This window comes from Hyla sarda, chromosome 1 (genome assembly GCF_029499605.1).
Source record: "Hyla sarda isolate aHylSar1 chromosome 1, aHylSar1.hap1, whole genome shotgun sequence".
NCBI lineage: Eukaryota > Metazoa > Chordata > Amphibia > Anura > Hylidae > Hyla > Hyla sarda.
This window is the reverse complement of record NC_079189.1, coordinates 536,086,542-536,105,407: the sequence shown is the minus strand read 5'-3', so window position 1 is coordinate 536,105,407 and position 18,866 is coordinate 536,086,542. Positions and strand designations below refer to the sequence as shown.

At 42.0% G+C, this 18,866-nt stretch overlaps 1 protein-coding gene across 5 annotated transcripts in view; it reads left to right on the top strand.

Annotated features, from left to right (window-relative positions):
• GHR (growth hormone receptor) overlaps nt 1-18,866 on the top strand; it is a 397,172-nt gene that overhangs the window by 245,489 nt on the left and 132,817 nt on the right. Inside the window, exon 1 of one of the 5 annotated variants that reach the window (XM_056540829.1) lies at nt 12,572-13,055. The exons of the other annotated variants lie outside the window; for them this stretch is intronic. The gene's annotated coding sequence lies outside the window, so the exon portion shown is untranslated. Of the gene's footprint in view, nt 1-12,571; nt 13,056-18,866 lie in introns of those variants that run through there. 5 annotated transcript variants of the gene reach the window in all.

Sequence of the window (18,866 nt, the reverse complement as noted above, 5' to 3'; positions counted from 1 at the left end):
GGGATAAGATGTCTGAATGCGGGGATCTCTTTGCAGCACTTGACGTCCATTTAGAATGCCGGGTGCAGGCGGCTGGGGTCGTGACATCATGGCCACGCCCCTTGTGACGTCACATCATGCCCCCTCAATGCAAGTCTATGGAAGGGGCATGGTGGCTGCCTCCCACAGACTTGCATTGAGGGGGGGTGGCGTGACGTCATGATGGGGCGGGGCTATGATGTCACGAGCTCCTGATGCCGGCTTCAGCGTTCAGAACAGTTTGTTCCAAACGCTGAGCAGTGAAGTACCCCTTTAAATTCTGCAGTCGTGATTTGACTATGGCAACTAAGGGGTTAAATATAAAGGAAGGACTTCTACTTCTCCTTCCTACTGGATCCACTTCAGACTTTGGCTCAACAACTGCCAAGTGGAATCCCAGCCTAAATCCCCTTGCTAAACCCCCTAGCAGTCAGTTGTAATATGTGCGTAAACCTACTCTAGCAGCATAGCCTATGTCCCCATGCAGCACCACTCTGTGGAATTAGGAATTACACAGTTCCCATTAAAATGGGCGGATATATGTGTATATATATATATATATATATATATATATGATTATTATTATTTTTTAACCTGTTGTCTGCTTGTTGCAGGATATGACTTTCTAGTTCATACTCTGCTCCGGTTGCATATGCCAGGACATGCCAGAGGACTAGTATAATAATGCCTTATAAAGTCCTGTTCAATAACAGTTTTATGCAGTTTCGGCTGCTTTCACACTATAAAGTTCTTCCGTTTAAAGATCCATTATGAAATTCCGTTATAAAGTCTTTTATAACGGATCCTTAAACGTCCGTTAATAAATCCCATTAAAGTCTATGGAATTTTTTAATCTTCCGTTTGTACCTTTTTTGTTCCGTTAAACTAACGTCCGTTAGTTATAACGGAAGAATAGAACGGACATGCAGTATTTTTTTTCCGTTTATAATTAACGGATCATTGAACGTCCGTTAATTATTAACATTGAAGCCTATGGCATAACGGACGTTACAAAATACACCCGTTATTGTCCGTTAATTTAACGTCCGTTAGTGTTACTGAGCATGCTCAGTAAAGACTTCACACTCCTGGAGTCACATGGGAAAGTTGAGTAGTGGTCACACCCCCTCTATTTCCTGGTCAGACAGCAGGAGGCAGCAGTGGGAGTCTGTTCTGGGTATCCGTATTTATCTGCCGCCAATACGCCACTATCCGCCGCAATCCGCGAACCAAAAACTTTGTATAGCAGGTGGGTACATGGATGGCTGTTTTTGTGTATTTTTTTGTGACTTTATCACTATATTGGTGAACATGTGCTTGTGTATATGTGTGCTTTTTAATAAAGCAAATTTTCATAGGGGGCATGCATGCTATTGCTAGGGGAGCGTGCATGAACATTTCTGACCGTGTGGTGGCACTCTGTGACATTTTTCTTGCTTCCATGTGCTTGCGCTTTTGCAGTGTACGGTTGTTTATGCATGCTTTTTGTATGGGGGCAGGCATGCTATTGCTAGGGGAGCGTGCATGAACATTTCTGACCATATGGTGGCACTCTGTGACATTTTTCTCGCTGCCATGTGCTTGCGCTTTTGCAGTCCACGGTTGTTTATGCATGCTTTTTGTATTGGGGCATGCATGCTATTGCTAGGGGAGCGTGCATGAACAAAGCAACCGATAGTACTCTCCCTCTCAATGCTGAAATGCAGACTGTGGCAGGATCATTGTGGCATCCTTTTATACCCTCCCCTTCAGGTAGGAGGAGGAGCTTCAGCTGTTGCAAGGTGTGTAGGTAGGGAGAGGTCAAACAAAGGCGAATATAACAGACGTTAATAATAAGGTATTAACGGATAATAACGAATAAACATTTATCCGTTTAATTAACGGACGCTAGAAATCTATTCATCCGTTATAAACGTTTTATTCATCCGTTATATAACGTCCATTAAATCAGTATAGAATTGAATATAACGGATGTTTTATAACGGATTTATGAACCATAGTGTGAAAGTAGCCTTACTGTTTGAAGGATTGTAGGAAGAGTTACAAGAACTTAATAGTGATGTATTTAACCGCATTTAGCCGTTTCACCTTTTATTTATTTGTACAATTTCTACTTAAATGTTCTTATTTATGTTAACCCTATAATCATTATTTATACAATTTTTTGTTTCACCTGCTCGATTAATTCTTAAAATAAGAAGGCAAACTTAATTGCCACTAAAATTTTAAATTAATTTAAAAGGGGACATTTTTTCCCCTTTGTCAACAGCGGGTGTCCCTACATAATCTGTCAGTACAGATTGGACAGTGGACATGCCCACAACTGGTAACACCCAGGTATCAATTTATTTACATAAATTCAGGAAGAATAACTGGAATGATTCAACACTGAGTGGGATTTGCTAAAACAGAGATGGCAAGAGTCTTCTTTAAAGGGGTACTCCGGTGGAAAACTTTTTTTTTTTTTAATCAGCTTATGCCAGAAAGTTAAAGGGGTATTCAGGGTAAAAACATCTTATCCCCTATCGAAAGGATAGGGGATAAGATGCCCGCCACTGGGACCCCCCGCTATCTCACTGCAGCAGACCGCATTCTATGTGTAGCTGCATCTGAAGTTTCAGAAACCGGGCTTCCGAGACGGGGACATGACGTCACACCACACCCCCTCCATTCATTTCTATGGGAGGGGGCGTGCCGTGACATTACGTCCCCGTCTCGGAAGCCCGGAGGTTTCCAAAACTTTAGACACAGCTACGCATAGAATGCGGTCTGCTGCAGGGAGATCGCCGGGGGATAAGATGTTTTTGCCGGGAATACCCCTTTAAACAGATTTGTAAATTACTTCTATTAAAAAATCTTAATCCTCCCAGTACTTATTAGTGGCTTTATACTACCGAGGAAATTATTTTCTTTTGGGATTTCTTTTCTATCCCGACAACAGTGCTCTCTGCTGACATCTCTGTCCATTTTAGGTAATGTCCAGAGCAGCATATGTTTGCTATGTGGATTTTCTCCTGCTCTGGACAGCTACTGACATGGACAGAGGTGCCAGCAAAGAGCACGGTGGTTGTGACAGAAAAGAAATCCCAAAAAACAAGAATTTCCTCTGTAGTATACAGCCGCTAATAAGTACTGGAAGGATTAAGACTTTTTAATAGAAGTCATTTACAAATCTGTTTAACTTTCTGGCACCAGTGGATTTAAAAAAAAAAGTTTTCCACAGGGGTTCCCCTTTAATGTAGCAGCATAAAACAGAGTCAGCATTTAGTAACACGGCAAAATTTATTCTGAAACGCATTTCAGGCAAATCATTGTTAAAAGGCGGTAGGAATGGGGTAACTAGTCATTGGGCGGTCCTCAGTGGTTACTGCCTACCTCACTGGCCTTCAGTGAGAAAATAAAAAATAAAAAACAGCACCACCCCTGTCATTAGGTTGCATAAGGTTTTGAAGCTCAGTGTAATTAAAGTGAACTGAACTGGTATTAAGTTGTAATACCACACATAACCTGAGGACAGGTATGAGGCTGTATATATTTTTTAATTAAATTTTTTTTTAAAACACCTTAAGGACCATGGACCATATCCTATTTGTCCAAAGGATAGGGGATAAGATGTCTGATCGCAGGGAACCCCCGCAATCTCTCCTGCAGCACCCTGTGTCATCTGCTGCATGGAGCAAAGTTTGCTCCGTGCCTGATGACGGGCAATACAGGGGCCAGAGTATTGTGACATCACGACCCCACCCCCTCGTGACATCATGCCACACCCCCTCAACACAAGTCTATGGGAGTGGGTCAATGGGTGCCACGCCCCTCCCATAGACTTGCATTGAGGGGCAGGCTGTGATGTCACAAGGGGGAGGGGTCGTGATGTCCTGATACTCCGCCCCTGTATCGCCCCTCATAAGGCATGGAGCGAACTTCGCTCTGTGCAGCAGATGACACAGGGTGCTGCAGGAGAGATTGCAAGGGTTCCCAGCAGCAGGACCCCTGCGATCAGACATCTTATCCCTAATACTTTGGATAGGGGATAAGATGTTTAGGGGCTGGGTACCCCTTTAAGGACCTGGCCAATTTTATGTTTGCATTTTAGTTTTTTCCTCCTCGCCTTCTAAAAATCATAACTCTTTTTTAATCCACAGACCCATATGAGGGCTTGTTTTTTGCATGACCAATTTTACTTTGCAATGACATCACTCACTTTACCATGTACTGTGCAACCAAAAAAATATTATTTATATGGGGAAATTGAAAAGAAAACTTCAATTTAGCAAATTTTGGAAGGTTTTGTTTTCATGCTGTACACTTCATGGTATAAATGACTTTTTCTGTATTCTGTGGGTCAATACGATTAAAATGATACCCATGTTGTATGCTTTTCTATAATTTTACCACTTTAAAAAAACTCAAACAATTTTAACAAAATTACAGCATCTGAGGGGTTAACTCCTTAAGGATGAACCCATTTTTTACCTTAATGACTAGGCTCTTTTTTTAAAATTTGGCATGTGTCTCTTTAAATGGTAATAACTTTACAACGCTTTTTTCAGAGCGGAGCGATTCTGATATTGTTTTTTCGTGACATATTGTAGTTAAAGGGGTTATCCAGGAAAAAACTTTTTTATATATATATCAACTGGTTCCAGAAAGTTAAACAGATTTGTAAATTACTTCTATTAAAAAAATCTTAATCTTTTCAGTACTTATGAGCTTCTGAAGTTAAGGTTGTTCTTTTCTGTCTAAGTAATCTCTGATGACACGTGTCTTGGGAAATACCCAGTTTAGAAGCAAATTCCCATAGCAAACCTCTTCTAAACTGGGCGGTTCCCGAGACATGTGTCATCAGAGATTTCTTAGACAGAAAAGAACAACCTAAACTTCAGAAGCTCATAAGTACTGAAAGGATTAAGATTTTTTTAATAGAAGTAATTTACAAATCTGTTTAACTTTCTGGAGCCAGTTGATATATAAAAAAAAGTTTTTTGCTGGATAACCCCTTTAATATAAGTGGTGCATTTTGTTGCCACATGCAGCATTTTTTGTGACAAACTCCAAAATATTGTGAAAAACTGGAAAATTTCTGGCGCTTTTTTTTTCTCCCTTTTTTATGGTGTTCACTGTGCAGTAAAAGTGATGTTATTATGTGGGTCAGTACGATTATGGCGATACCCATTTTATATAGCTTTCTATGCTTTTTCCTTTTCTGAGCAAAATTCTTTTTCTGCCATTCATTTTCCAACAGCCGTAACTTTTTTTTATTTCCTCTGACGCCATTGAGTGAGGGCTTGTTTTTTGCAGGATGAGCTGTACTTTTCATTGGTGTCATTTTTGCGATACGTGCTACCTTTTGATCTTTTTTATTCTGCTATCTGTACCAAAATTGGCGAATTTTGTGCCTTTTTTTTTTTTTTTTTTACAGCGTTCACCTTATGGGATAATACATTTGTACTGCAGCACAATATGACCCGATCAGCTGCACAGAGTACAGCCTGTCTGATCCTGTGGCTGAATCTCACAGACTTCCATAACAGGCAGACAGCAGGTCATGATCTGACCTCCTGCCGCCATAGCAACCAACGACGACCCGCGATCGTATCGCGGCGCCGCCATTGCTGAGTGCGCTCCCCCTGTCAACACCATAGCTGCGTGAACATGTTTGATCACGGCATCTATGGGGTTGATGCTGCCGGGACTGGTGCGATCGCTGGGTCCCGTCGCCGATCTCCTGCGCTGCCCGCGGCAGTGCAGGAGATCGCTGGGACGTATGCATACGTCCCAGTGCGCAAACGTGTCGGGTGCTGGGACGTATGCGTACGTCCTATAGTGGGAAGGGGTTAATGGTGGACATCAGCGCGATCGCTGATGTCTGCCAATACCAGAGGGTCTCTGGCTGCTGACAGCAGCTTGGACTTGCCATGCATGATGCAAGCATCGGTCCGGTGCTTGCTGTCATGTGCATGATGTAAATATACGTCATGGTGCGTTAAGTCCCACCGCACCATGACATACATTTACGTCCGATGTTGTTAAGGGGTTAAATTTGCTCTGTTTATCTATTCCTGAATAATCCCATTAAAACTATGGTTTCTATGAAATGTTTGACATTTCATAGTTTACTTTATTCCCAAACTCTGACTCTCGCTGCTTGTATTTCAGGCTACATGAAACAGTTGTCAGGTTCCCTTAAGGAGTACCTCTCATGATCTTGTAACATTTTATAATCCTCCCAGTTCACTGCCCCCATCATGATAAACCACCCCCTGGCTTAATTTTTATTATTTTTTCATTTTCTACCTTGATATTGCTCTGTATTCTCTGTTCAGTCTCAATCAGATTCACAGACTGGGAAGGGGCATTACCCAGCAGACGTGACATCATCAGAAGCCATACAGGAGAGAACTTCCTCCCTCACTCTGCTACACACAACTCAGAACAGTTCAGTGTGAGATGAACTATGATTGGCTAAGGCTGCACACAGCCTCCTCAGCACTCCAGACTGCATTTCCTGATTTCGGACTTCTGCCAGGCCAGCAGGAGTCCGAAGTCTGTGCAGGAGATGGGGGAAATGTGCTCTGAACAAGTAGGGAGACACCTAGTGGCAGCTTTTTTAAACACAAAACATAGCAAACTTCATTTTTTTTTTTATAAACTATATTAGAAAGATTTTTTTATTAACCATAAGGAGTGCAATAGCAAAAATTAGTTTTTATGAGAGTGCCCATTTAAAGTATGGAAGGCTTTTTTTTCCCAGATACTACACAAGGACCAGTTGGCAGCTTCTTCACTTTTGTTTCTTCCCCTCCTCTGGATCAACACAATGAGGAAATACAATCTGATGATTTTGCTATTTTGTGCCTTTTTATCATTTGTTATGTAACTGATTCGTTTACTTGAAAATACAATAAAACTTCACAAAACTACAGATAAACCCCACACCTTTCTTTTATTACCCCCATAAATCTGTATCTTTTTTCTTGTATCTTCATAATATAGACAAACCTATATCCCATTGTTATATGAAGAAATACATCTGTTATCAATCTTACATCTGCCATACATTTTTAATGTTATATTTTGATGGTTGAATGATAACACTGGAATCCACTATTTGTAGGCAGATGAGTAATATTGGACATGGACTATCTCTCACATCTAATGTCATCCAACATTATTATCTGCTGTCATAGCATAGCAGAGCCTGTACCTTTCTTCTGCTGTTTCATTCATATTGTAATTTGCATCACTTTGCTATGGGTGCCTAAGTAATGGAAGACATTGATTGATATAATGGGCTCGGGTATTATATTATTCCATTGTGGGTTTTTTTCGTAAGATTTCCTTGCAATCGTAAGGGGCCTGTTGCTGAAGAGAAAATGGTGTAATATGCATTGTCCATTAAATGATAATCCTCTAGTTAATATAGGGGGCCCACAGTGGTGGTCCTTTATCTCTATTATATCCATATGCCATTAGATCATACAAGTATTACAAAACCATTCTCTTTTCATAGCTAGCGCAGATATAATTTGGGCACAGTCCAAACTAAAGCAATCTCGGATCTGTGAAAATATTCTTGATCATAAAGTGCACTAGCAGATGTTGCCGGGCCTCATGCAGTTTCTGAAATGTCTTCCCCAACACCCATATCTGCTCATTCTTATATGTTGTCCAGATTTATAAACACTATAAAGGGTTCTTCTAATCTGAGACATTTATATAAGGAAGATGCCACAAATGACATGTATGTCGTGGTAGATATACTGTATGTATGGTAGGTGGGGGATCCCTTCTGACAGAAGGAGGGAATCATCAATCCCAATTATGTTATACAAAGTAGATACATTAGCCATGTTTTCATTCTACCTAACCCGCATGACATGTCCAAATTATTTTTATATTGAAGAAGAGATGTCTGAGGCACTAACCATTGCAATAAAATTCTGTACTTTATTCCGTGCAGAGCAACAAACAGCGTGGGATGCCAACAGGAGGTGTGATAGCTATTTTGCGCTGTTAGCGCTTCTTCAGACCACTCCCCCCCTCACTTGTCGGCAAGGATTAAATGCTCCTACTTGCTGATGTAGGTGAGGTGAGGCGTTTACAAATGTGAAATAAAAACAGTGCATAAAAACACTACAAAAATACACATTAAAAACAATTACAAAAGGTTTAAATTATTGTGCGGTGGAAAGTTATTTCCACCCCATACCAGCATTCCACAGGACATGAGTATTGCAGTCACTAAGGAGATCCTTAGAGAATACGATAAAATTAGTCAATACACAGATTTTGTTGGGGACTCTCTTGAATTTATTTTGACAGGTAACACTTTTCTTTTTGAGGATACATGGTTTGCTGAAAGGGGGGGTGGCCATGGGTACACCGGTCACGTATACCCTGGCCAACCTCTTTGTCACCATGTTTGAGAGAAGATTTATCTTTTCAGGAGATAACCCATTCCTCAAATATATCCACTGTTACTGGAGATTAATGGACAACATGTTTATTGTTTGGGCAAACACAGAGTCCTCCTTTGAGGACTTCGTGTCCGCCCTGAAATCTTCCAATGACATGAACCTTTGGTTCACATGGAAGATAGGTCGCCATGAATTAGAATTTTTGGATGTTTTGGTTAGATTAAAAGATTTTAATCTGAGCACGGTCGGGTATAGAAAACCAACAATATGTAATGCCTTATTACATTACACAAGCTACCATCTGGAACATGTCCATACTGCAATGCCATATGGACAGTTCCTAAGGCTTAAACGTATTAACAGTGACCCCTCAAATTATGCATCGCAGGCTAATGACTTATAGCAACATTTGTTAAAGAGAGGATACCCCGCCTCAGTTATCAAAGAAGCAATGGAAAAAGCAGAAAGACGCCCCCGGAGAGACCTCCTGTATAAACCCAAACACTCAAAGGAGCCTAGGAATAGCAGGGATAGATTCTCTTTTGCGTTTAAATACAGTCCAGTAACTTGTAAAAGAAAAAGGTCTATCTCTGATAACTGGTTTATCATAATGATTACAGAATGATGCAGATCTAGCCCTGACAACAACTAACAAACCTTTAATTGCTTTCAGAAAATGTAAGAATATTGGAGACATGATAGTGCAAAGTAAATTAACTAGTCCCATTAAAACCAATTGGCTGTGCGGCTCAGTTACTCCAGGCAACCACCGTTGTAGTACCTGTTCATGATGTAGATAATTGTGCACAGACAAGTCTATCGCTATAGGAGGCGAGCATATTGGTTTTAAAGAATCTTTCTACTGCAGAACCTCCCATGTTGTATACGGCATAAAGTGCACATGTGGGAGGTTTTATATTGGATGCACTATCCGCCTCTGAAAACTAAAAAAGGGTCTACTAGATTAATAGACCATATGGCAGAAATGCACAATAATAATCTAAAGGATCTAATGTTCTTCGTTATCGCGGGTATGTGCAAAAGAAATTATTGATAAGGGCAAAGCGCTTCTGCAGCAGGAAGCAAGATGGATAATATGCACACGGGCAGGAGGCAATCTGGGTCTGAATGGCAGACTAGATTTAAGTGTATTTGTATAGTTATAGTTTTCTATGGTTCTATGCACATTGTAATTGTTTTTAATGTGTATTTTTGAAGTGTTTTTCTGCACTGTTTTTATTTCACATTTTTAAACGCCTCACCTCACCTACGTCAGCAAGTAGGAGCATCTAATCCTTGGTGAGGGGGGAGTGGTCTGAAGAAGCGCTACCAGCGCTATCACACCTCCTGTTGGCATCCCACGCTATGCACATGCTGTTTGTTGCTCTGCACGGAATAAAGTACAGTATTTTATTGCAATGGTGTGTGCCTCCGACATCTCTTCTTCAATATTTACCTGCACTGTTTGCTACACGAAAATTGAGCACCCCCTTTTGTTCATTTATTCTCTTGACTGTACTCCATAACTTCACCCCGGTGCAATGGAGCACAGCTGTACAATACCAGTGCCGGCTACCGCTTTTTCTCATTTGCTATTGTCAAATAATTTTTATAATAACACTATACAAGCAGAAGTTGGCTGGCACTGGTGCTGTGTAAATGACTGAGACGATCACAACATGTAGCCGCGGTATAGCACATATCTTCAACACTATTCCACCTAGGTGGTCCACCCGTATGAGCGACAGCAAAGTCCACAATTCATCCACATAGAAAGAAACACGGGGGCACTCACGTTTAGGTGAACAGGTATGAACTTCTTTATTTCTTTAAATAAGGTGCATTTTCAAACGTAGCGTAGCGGGGCGTTCAGGAGACACATCCGTATGCAACGATAGCTATTTCGTGCCGCTCCCGTCACTTCTTCAGGTCACGCCTCTCCAGGTGAGAAGGATCAGGTAAATACTTCCTGAATCCTTACGTCATTAAAAGGAGGGTGTTACGAATCTTAGATGAAAAAATGCTAACAACTTTAAAAACATTACAACCATTGAACTGTGCATAACAATAATATTATAATGTAACAAAACATAAAATCTTTGAGACGACCTGTCTAAAGGGTGAGCGTCCCGATTTAATGCCATATTTTTCGGAACATTATTTAATCAAAAACGCTCATATCAAGGCGGTCATTCAGACCGAGATTTCCTTCTGCTGCGGTCCGAATGATCCATCTTGCTTTCGCATGAGGCTCTAGAGATATTGAGAAAAAGAGAGGATATAATTATTAAAAGATCAGATAAAGGGGGTAACATAGTGCTTATGAGTAAAAAATATTACCTACAAGAAGCAAATAGACAACTAAAAAATGACAAGGCTTATGTGGTACTCCCTACTAACCCTCTACCGAAACTGTCATTGAAAATACAGTCCTTCTTGAGAACCTGTGTAGAAAGAAAAATCCTTTCAAGAAAAATGGGAGAAAGGTTATTACCAACCAATCCCAAGCCAGAGAACAGGTACTTTCTGCCAAAAACCCATAAAACTCTTGTGTCCCCAGCCGGGAGACCTATCGTCTCCGGGATGGGGTCACTAACAGAACCTCTTTCTAAGTATATAGATTGGCTGTTGCACCCTCTCCTGGGAGAGATACCTGGTCTAGTTAAGGACACCAATGAATTTCTATTAGCATTAGAGGACATGAATTGTCCACCTAACGGTATACTGGTGTCCTTGGATATTGAAAGCCTTTATACCAGTATCCCCCAGGAGAGAAGTGTAGCAGCAATCAGAGAACTGTTGGAAGATTCAGGGAAAACACATGGTTACGTAGATTTCGTCTGCGAGTCGGTATATCTTATCCTAACCTGCAACACCTTCAGATTTGGAGAAACATGGTACAAGCAAGTAGGCGGCGTTGCCATGGGCACGCCAATGGCATGTACCCTGGCGAATATTTACGTCGCCATGTTTGAAAAGAAATATATCTTTTCTACCCTTAACCCATATCTGAAATATGTTGCAGGTTATTATCGATTCGTAGACGATATATTCATTATATGGACAGGTACAGAAAAAGATTTTTACAACTTTGTAACCAGTCTTAACAACACCAATGATATGAATCTATCTTTTACTTCTAAAATAGGAAAGAGAGAATTGGAATTTCTGGACGTACTCGTGGTGATAGAAGAAGACAACATTGTAACCAAGGGATATCGCAAACCCACAGCGTGTAACGCACTGCTGCATTACGGGAGCTACCACCCCGAGCACGTCAAGAAAGCCGTACCATACGGACAATTCTTACGTTTAAGACATATAAATAGCAGAGAAGATGATTTCATAACACAGGCTAACGATCTCAAAAAATGACTTATGATTAGAGGGTACCCAGAGGAGTTACTAGATAGATCTTTAAAAAAAGCGAAAAATCAAAATCGCAAGAATTTGCATACAGGTATTAATAAAAAAAGGAAGTATCAAAAAAGACGCAAAATAAACACACGAGAAAGAGAAGAATCGGCCTCAATGATAGAGGGAAAGACAGATCTAGTGGAGGGGTCTTCAAAAGAAACTATAGAGAAAATAGTAACTCCTAGGTTTACTTTTATTTTTCCATTTAGCCCCATGGCAAATACAATTAAAAAAAGTATAAATGATAACTGGTTCCTGCTGCAGAATGATGCCGATTTGTATACACACCAGAAGCCAGTAGTAGCCTTCAAGAAGTGTAGAAATATAAAAGATATATTAGTAAAAACAGCTTTCCAGGAGAATCAAAAACAAGAAAACTAGTTAAATAAATCTTTAACCCCAGGGATGCATAAGTGCGGCACATGTAACTGGTGCCAACATGCCTGTATTGATAGAGATCTATCGCTAGGAGGAGTAAATATTAGACAAAAAAACTTTATGTGTTGCAGAACCAAAAATGTAGTGTATGCAATCTTTTGCTCTTGTAAATGCTTTTATATCGGATGTACAATTAGACAGATGAACGTGCGCTTCAGAGAACATATAAGATCTATAACTACTAAAAAAGGTAGCCCCAGATTAATTGCACATGTAGAAAAGGAACATGGGGGGGACATAAAAACCTTGAAATTTTGTGGTATTGAAAAAATAATGCCTATTCCGGGAACGGATAGCAGAAAGCGCCTGCAGCAGGCAGAAGCAAGATGGATCATTCGGACCGCAGCAGAAGGAAATCTCGGTCTGAATGACCGCCTTGATATGAGCGTTTTTGCTTAAATAATGTTCCGAAAAATATGGCATTAAATCGGGACGCTCACCCTTTAGACAGGTCGTCTCAAAGATTTTATGTTTTGTTACATTATAATATTATTGTTATGCACAGTTCAATGGTTGTAATGTTTTTAAAGTTGTTAGCATTTTTTCATCTAAGATTCGTAACACCCTCCTTTTAATGACGTAAGGATTCAGGAAGTATTTACCTGATCCTTCTCACCTGGAGAGGCGTGACCTGAAGAAGTGCCGGGAGCGGCACGAAATAGCTATCGTTGCATACGGATGTGTCTCCTGAACGCCCCGCTACGCTACGTTTGAAAATGCACCTTATTTAAAGAAATAAAGAAGTTCATACCTGTTCACCTAAACGTCAGTGCCCCCGTGTTTCTTTCTATGTGGATGTATTTTTATAATAACATTGCTGGAGGACAGACAGATTTGCACATCTTTTAAAGGAAATCTGTCACCAGTGTCACCTGCACTAACCTGTCGGTACCGACAGATAGTTCAGGTGACACTGATGACAGCGGTACTTACCTTGTCCCATTCCTTGGCGGGGATCTTCGGTAATTTCCACTATTAGCTCCAGTCCCGGCAGCCGGCTTGGGGCACGGGCGGAGCTTACTGAAGTCACTGCTGCTGCGAGACCCTGACAGAGAGCAGCAGCGTGGGGCATGGGCAGAGCTTAGTGACATCACCGCTGCTGCTCCCTGCTGGGTCCCGCTGTGAGAGAACAGCAGCGGTGACTTCAGTAAGCTCCGCCCATGTCCCAAGCCGGGTGACTGGAGCGGAGCTAACGGAGGATATTACCGGGGTACCATTGTTATCAGTGTCACCTGCACTATCGATAGGTTAATGCAGGTGACACTGGTGACAGATTTCCTTTAAAGAAGAATTCCCATGCCTAGAAGTACAGAAAAAAATATCCCATATCCGACAGCTGTGGCCCCCAACCCCCGATCTCCTGTACAGAGTCCCTGTTCTCCCCTAGAGCAGCTGCCACGCCCTCTCCATACATGTCTATGGGAGAGCTGACATGTTTTGCCTTGACAGTATTCAGACCCCTTACTCAGTACTTAGTTGAAGCCCCTGTGCCAGGGATTAAAGTCTGCAGTCGTCTTGGATATGAGGCCACAAGGTTTACACGCCTAGATTTGGGGATTTTCTGCCATTTTTCTTGCAATTGCTATTAAGCTCTGTCAGGTTGGATGGCGATCATTGGTGAAAATAATTTTCTGATCTTCTGTGAGATGTTTAATTGTGTTCAAGTGAGGGCTCTGGCTGGGCCACTCAAGGACATTATTTATTACCAAAATTCCTTCGGAGTAACCTCCTCAGGGACAATAGACACTTCCACTTAGGGGTTCATTAAAATATAACTTTTATATTGCCAAATTAAAATAAAATTATATCAAAAAGTCACACGTGAGGAAACTATCAGTGATCTCCCAGTTTCACAGATTTAGACAGATTCACTGTCTAAAATGTCACTTGCCTCCCCGACATTTTGCCAGCTCCCTGGCTTTGTCAAGGGTTGTGAGGCTAATCATTAGCCCCACAACCCCTGACAAAGCCAGGGAGCTGGCGAAACATTGGGGAGGCGAGAGACATTTTAGACAGTGAACCTTCTAGTAAGATATTCCCAAGTAAATATCAGCACAACAAGGCAAAAAATTGGCCATAAGGTTGCCACATAGCCTAATGAGGCAGGGAGGAACGAGCTGAGCCAAGCTCCCTCTTGTCTTAAACTCACTATACAATACAATAAAGGAGAGCCCTAAATAAAGTGAATTTATTCATATAAACTGAGAGATCACTGATAGTTTTAATCCTCACGTGTGACTTTTTGATAACATTTTATTTTTATTTGGCAAAATAAAAGTTATATTTTAATGAGCACCTAAGTGGAAGGGTCTATTGTCTCTGAGGGAGTTACTCCAAAGGGATATTGGTAATAAGTAATATTGCCCTGGAACTCATACGGGATTGTTTGTGATTTATATACTCAAGGACATTACTGACAAATGGATCAACCCTTACTAACCTAAATATACAGGTGGTTAGTGTAGGTGATCCTGAGTAAAACTATTTATTCTTTACCCCAATCTATGCATGGAATATATGCCTGCAAGGATTACCCACACTAACCACCTGTATATTCAAGGAAGTGGGGCTGATTCATCTTTTAATTTCCCTTCAAGAAACTCATGTGTTTTCTTAGCTGTGTGCTTATGGTCCTTAGGGGAAATTCATCAAAACTTGTGTAAAGGTAAAGTTGACCAGTTGACCATAAAAACCAATTAGATTGCTTATTTCATTTTTCAAAAGGCCTCTGAAAAATAAAATAAGTAATATAATTGGTTGCTAGGGGCAACTGATCAACTTTTTCTCAGCACAGGTCTTGATAAATCTCCCCGATTGTCTTGTTGGAAGGTGAACCTTCATCTCTGGATCAGGTTTTTATTAAGAATATCTCTGTACTTAGCTTCATTAAAGAGTTATACAGGTAATAGAAAAAGTAATGTTGCACTCACCACAAGACACAGCATGGAGGTTTTCAAATCCGGGTTTATTCATAAATACGAAGTGCTCTACAGTCAAAGCAGGTTAGAGGGAAGGGAGGGGAGCAGACATCAGCTCCGTGGAGCTTGCTGAGTGCAATGAATCGTTTCGCAGTGAAACTGCTTGATCACACTACGCCAGTAGCGTGATCAAACAGTTTCACTGCAAAACGATTTGTTACACACAGCCAGCTCCATGGAGCTGATGTCTGATTCCTTCACTCCAACCTGCTTTGACTGTATAGCACTTCGTATTTATGAATAAACCCGGATTTGAAAACCCCCATGCTGTGTCTTGTGGTGAGTGCAATGTTAATTTTTCTATTTCCTGTATACCACATATAGCTTTTCACTTTGTTAGCACCTCCACTCTTGCTGACACACCTGGTCCTCCGCAGCGTAGGCTTCAGACATTGTTCTAATTATTTCGAAGGCTTTCTGGTGCCGGTTGGCTTGTTTCTATACAGACGTTTATCATTAAAGAGGTACTCCGCTGAAAAACATCTTATACCCTATCCAAAGTATAGGGGGTAAGATGTCCCATCTCCGGCACGGCACCCCAGTCATCTGTGCACAGAGAGAACTCTTCTCCATGCAGGATGACTGACAACTACAGCTGCCACACCCCCTCCATAGGCGTGATGGCTACGTACTAGCCGCTACGCCCCCTCCCATAAACATGAATAGAGGGGGCAAGGCATGAAGTCATGAACACGGAAGCTCCAAGCTTCCGTGGTCTGGACACCACTGCTTGCCCGGAGATTGTGGAAGTCCCCAGTGATAGGGGATAAGATGTTTTCAGGTAGAGTTCCCCTTTAAGTTTCCCTTTAAGCCTGACCAGTCTCTCTGTCCAAATCGCTAAAAAATACCCACAAAGCATGATGCTGCCACCACGGCTGATATTGGGTGATGAGCAGTGCCTGGTTTCCTGCAGATGTGACGCTTAGAACGGAGGCCAAAAAGTTCAGTCTTGAATTCATCAGAACAAAGAATCTTGTTTCTCACAGTCTGAGCCCTTTTGATGCATTCTTGCAAACTGCAGGTGGGCTTTCATGTGTCTTCTGCTGGTTGTTTTTTTGCTCTAAGCGTCAGCTGTGACACCTTTTATAGACAGGTCTTTGTCTTTCCCAACCCTATCCAATCAACTGAATTTACCACAGGTGACTCCAAGAAATTCCATTTGCTCTTTGTCATTATGAGGTATTGTGTGCAGAATTAGATTTTAGTACAAGTCGGCAAAATAACAAAATGTGAAAAAAAGCTAAAAGGGTCTCAAAACTTTCCAAATTTATTGTATATTAAACAACTTTTTTGCTGCCGATAATCTCTGAGTTGCCTGGTAGCATTGGCACATAGCCCTGTGCTTAATAGAACGATATATCTGTCTTGTTCCTGGCTCTGTATTGTCTACGCTTTTGCTCGACTTGCTGTACGTGACAGGAACAGACATGATTTGTGATGTGTCGCATGAACCATCTCCATGGCAACATCTGATGCATGAGGTGTGTTGTTTGTCATGTAGTAGCTGTGGATCATGAAACGAAGCAAGTCCTGCAGATCACTTATATTACATTATAGCATTACAGGGAGTAGGAGCTAGTGGGTACAATGTGTATTTTAAGGAAGCGTAGAAATTCCAGGAAGCCCTGTCAATGAGGAAAACAACATGGAGGTCACCATCCTGTCATTATTAGAGAAACCTATTCCAGGCAACAATTTCAATTAGTGAGGAACAGGAGCTGAGAGTATAATAGCCGCTAGAAATGGGCTTGAACAATCTGACAAAGACCCCCTGCAGACAGCAGGCTCACTTACCCATCTGACATAGTAATAACCTCCGGCAGACAAAGCCCCACTTACCTTTCTTACATAATAATGACCTCCCACTGATAATACAGATGGAGCCATGGTTATCTTTAGTGCGTCAATGGGTTGTGTTTGGATAGCCAAATGGGCCAGGGATCAAGATAAGGCCAGTAATTGAGGATAAATGTTTTACTGATCTCAACTATAGGAATGCAATACAAAGTAGGTCCATTTACCTATATGACATAGTAAGGACCTCCCACATATAAGAGGCTCATATCCATCTGACACAGCCATGGCCTTCTACAAATAGCAGACCCTTTTACCCATCTGACACAGTAATTACCTCCCAAAGACAAAAGGCCCATTTACCCATCTGAGTCAGTAATAACCTCCCACAGACAATATGCCCTCCTACCCATCACGTACAGTAATAACCTCCTGCACAAGACAGTCCCACTTACCCATCTAACATATTATTGACCTCTCATTTATACCAGGCCCTCAGACCAGTCAATACTGTAACAATCTGAGGTCAACATTGTTGGGCAGGATTCCTTGGGTTCACCAGAGAAAACTATCTCCAGCTATACAGAACATGAGGACATCACATCATTATTGGGGGACATTTATCAAAGGACTAGCTGAGTACCCGGCGTTGCCCAGTTTTTCCTTCCTAATCCTTGTTGGGGAGGAAAATAAACAAAGGAGGAAGCTTTTGACTTCATATCCCGTCCTCATATATTGTTGTCTTATCCCAACCCCATATCCCATCCTCATATCCCGACCTCCTATCCCGACCTCCTATCCCATCCTCCTATCTCGACCTCCTATCCCGTCCTCCTATCTCGACCTCCTATCCCGACCTCCTATCCCGTACTCCTATCCCATCCTCCTATCCTGTCCTCCTATCTCGACCTCCTATCCCGACTTCCTATCCCGTCCTCCTACCCCATCCTCCTACCCCATCCTCCTATCCCGTCCTCCTATCTCGACGTCCTATCTCGACCTCCTATCTTGACCTCCTATGTCGACCTCTTATCTCGACCTCCTATCCCGTCCTCCTATCCCGTCCTCCTATCCCATCCTCCTATCCCGACCTCCTATCCCAACCTCCTATCCCGTCCTCCTATCCCGACCTCCCATCCCATCCTCATATCTCGAACTCCTATCCCAACCTCCTTTTCTGACCTCCCATCCCGTCCTCCTATCTCGAACTCCCATCCCGTCCTCCTATTTTGACCTCCTATCTCGATCTCCTATCCTGAACTCCTATCCTGACCTCTTATCCTGTCCTCCTATCCCGACCTCCTATCCCGTCCTCCTATCTCTACCTCCTATGCAGTCCTATCTCGACCTCCTATCTTGACCTCCTATCTTGACCTCCTATCTCGACCTCCTATCTCGACCTATCCCGTCCTCCTATCTCGACCTCCTATCCCGACCTCCTATCCCTTCCTTCTATTTTGACCTCCTATCTTGATCGCCTATCTCGACCTCCTATCCCGACCTCCTATCCCATCCTCCTATCCCGACCTCCTATCCCATCCTCATATCTCGACCTCCTATCCCGACCTCCTATCCCATCCTCCTATCCCGACCTCCTATCCCGTCCTCCTATCCCGTCCTCCTATCCTGACCTCCTATCCCGACCTCCTATCCTGACCTCATATCTCGACCTCATATCTCGACCTCCTATCCCGACCTCCTATCCTGTCCTCCTATCTCGACCTCCTATCTTGACCTCCTATCTCAACCTCCTATCCAGACCTGTAATATGTGTGTACCAGGTATTGAAATATCTCCAGCCATA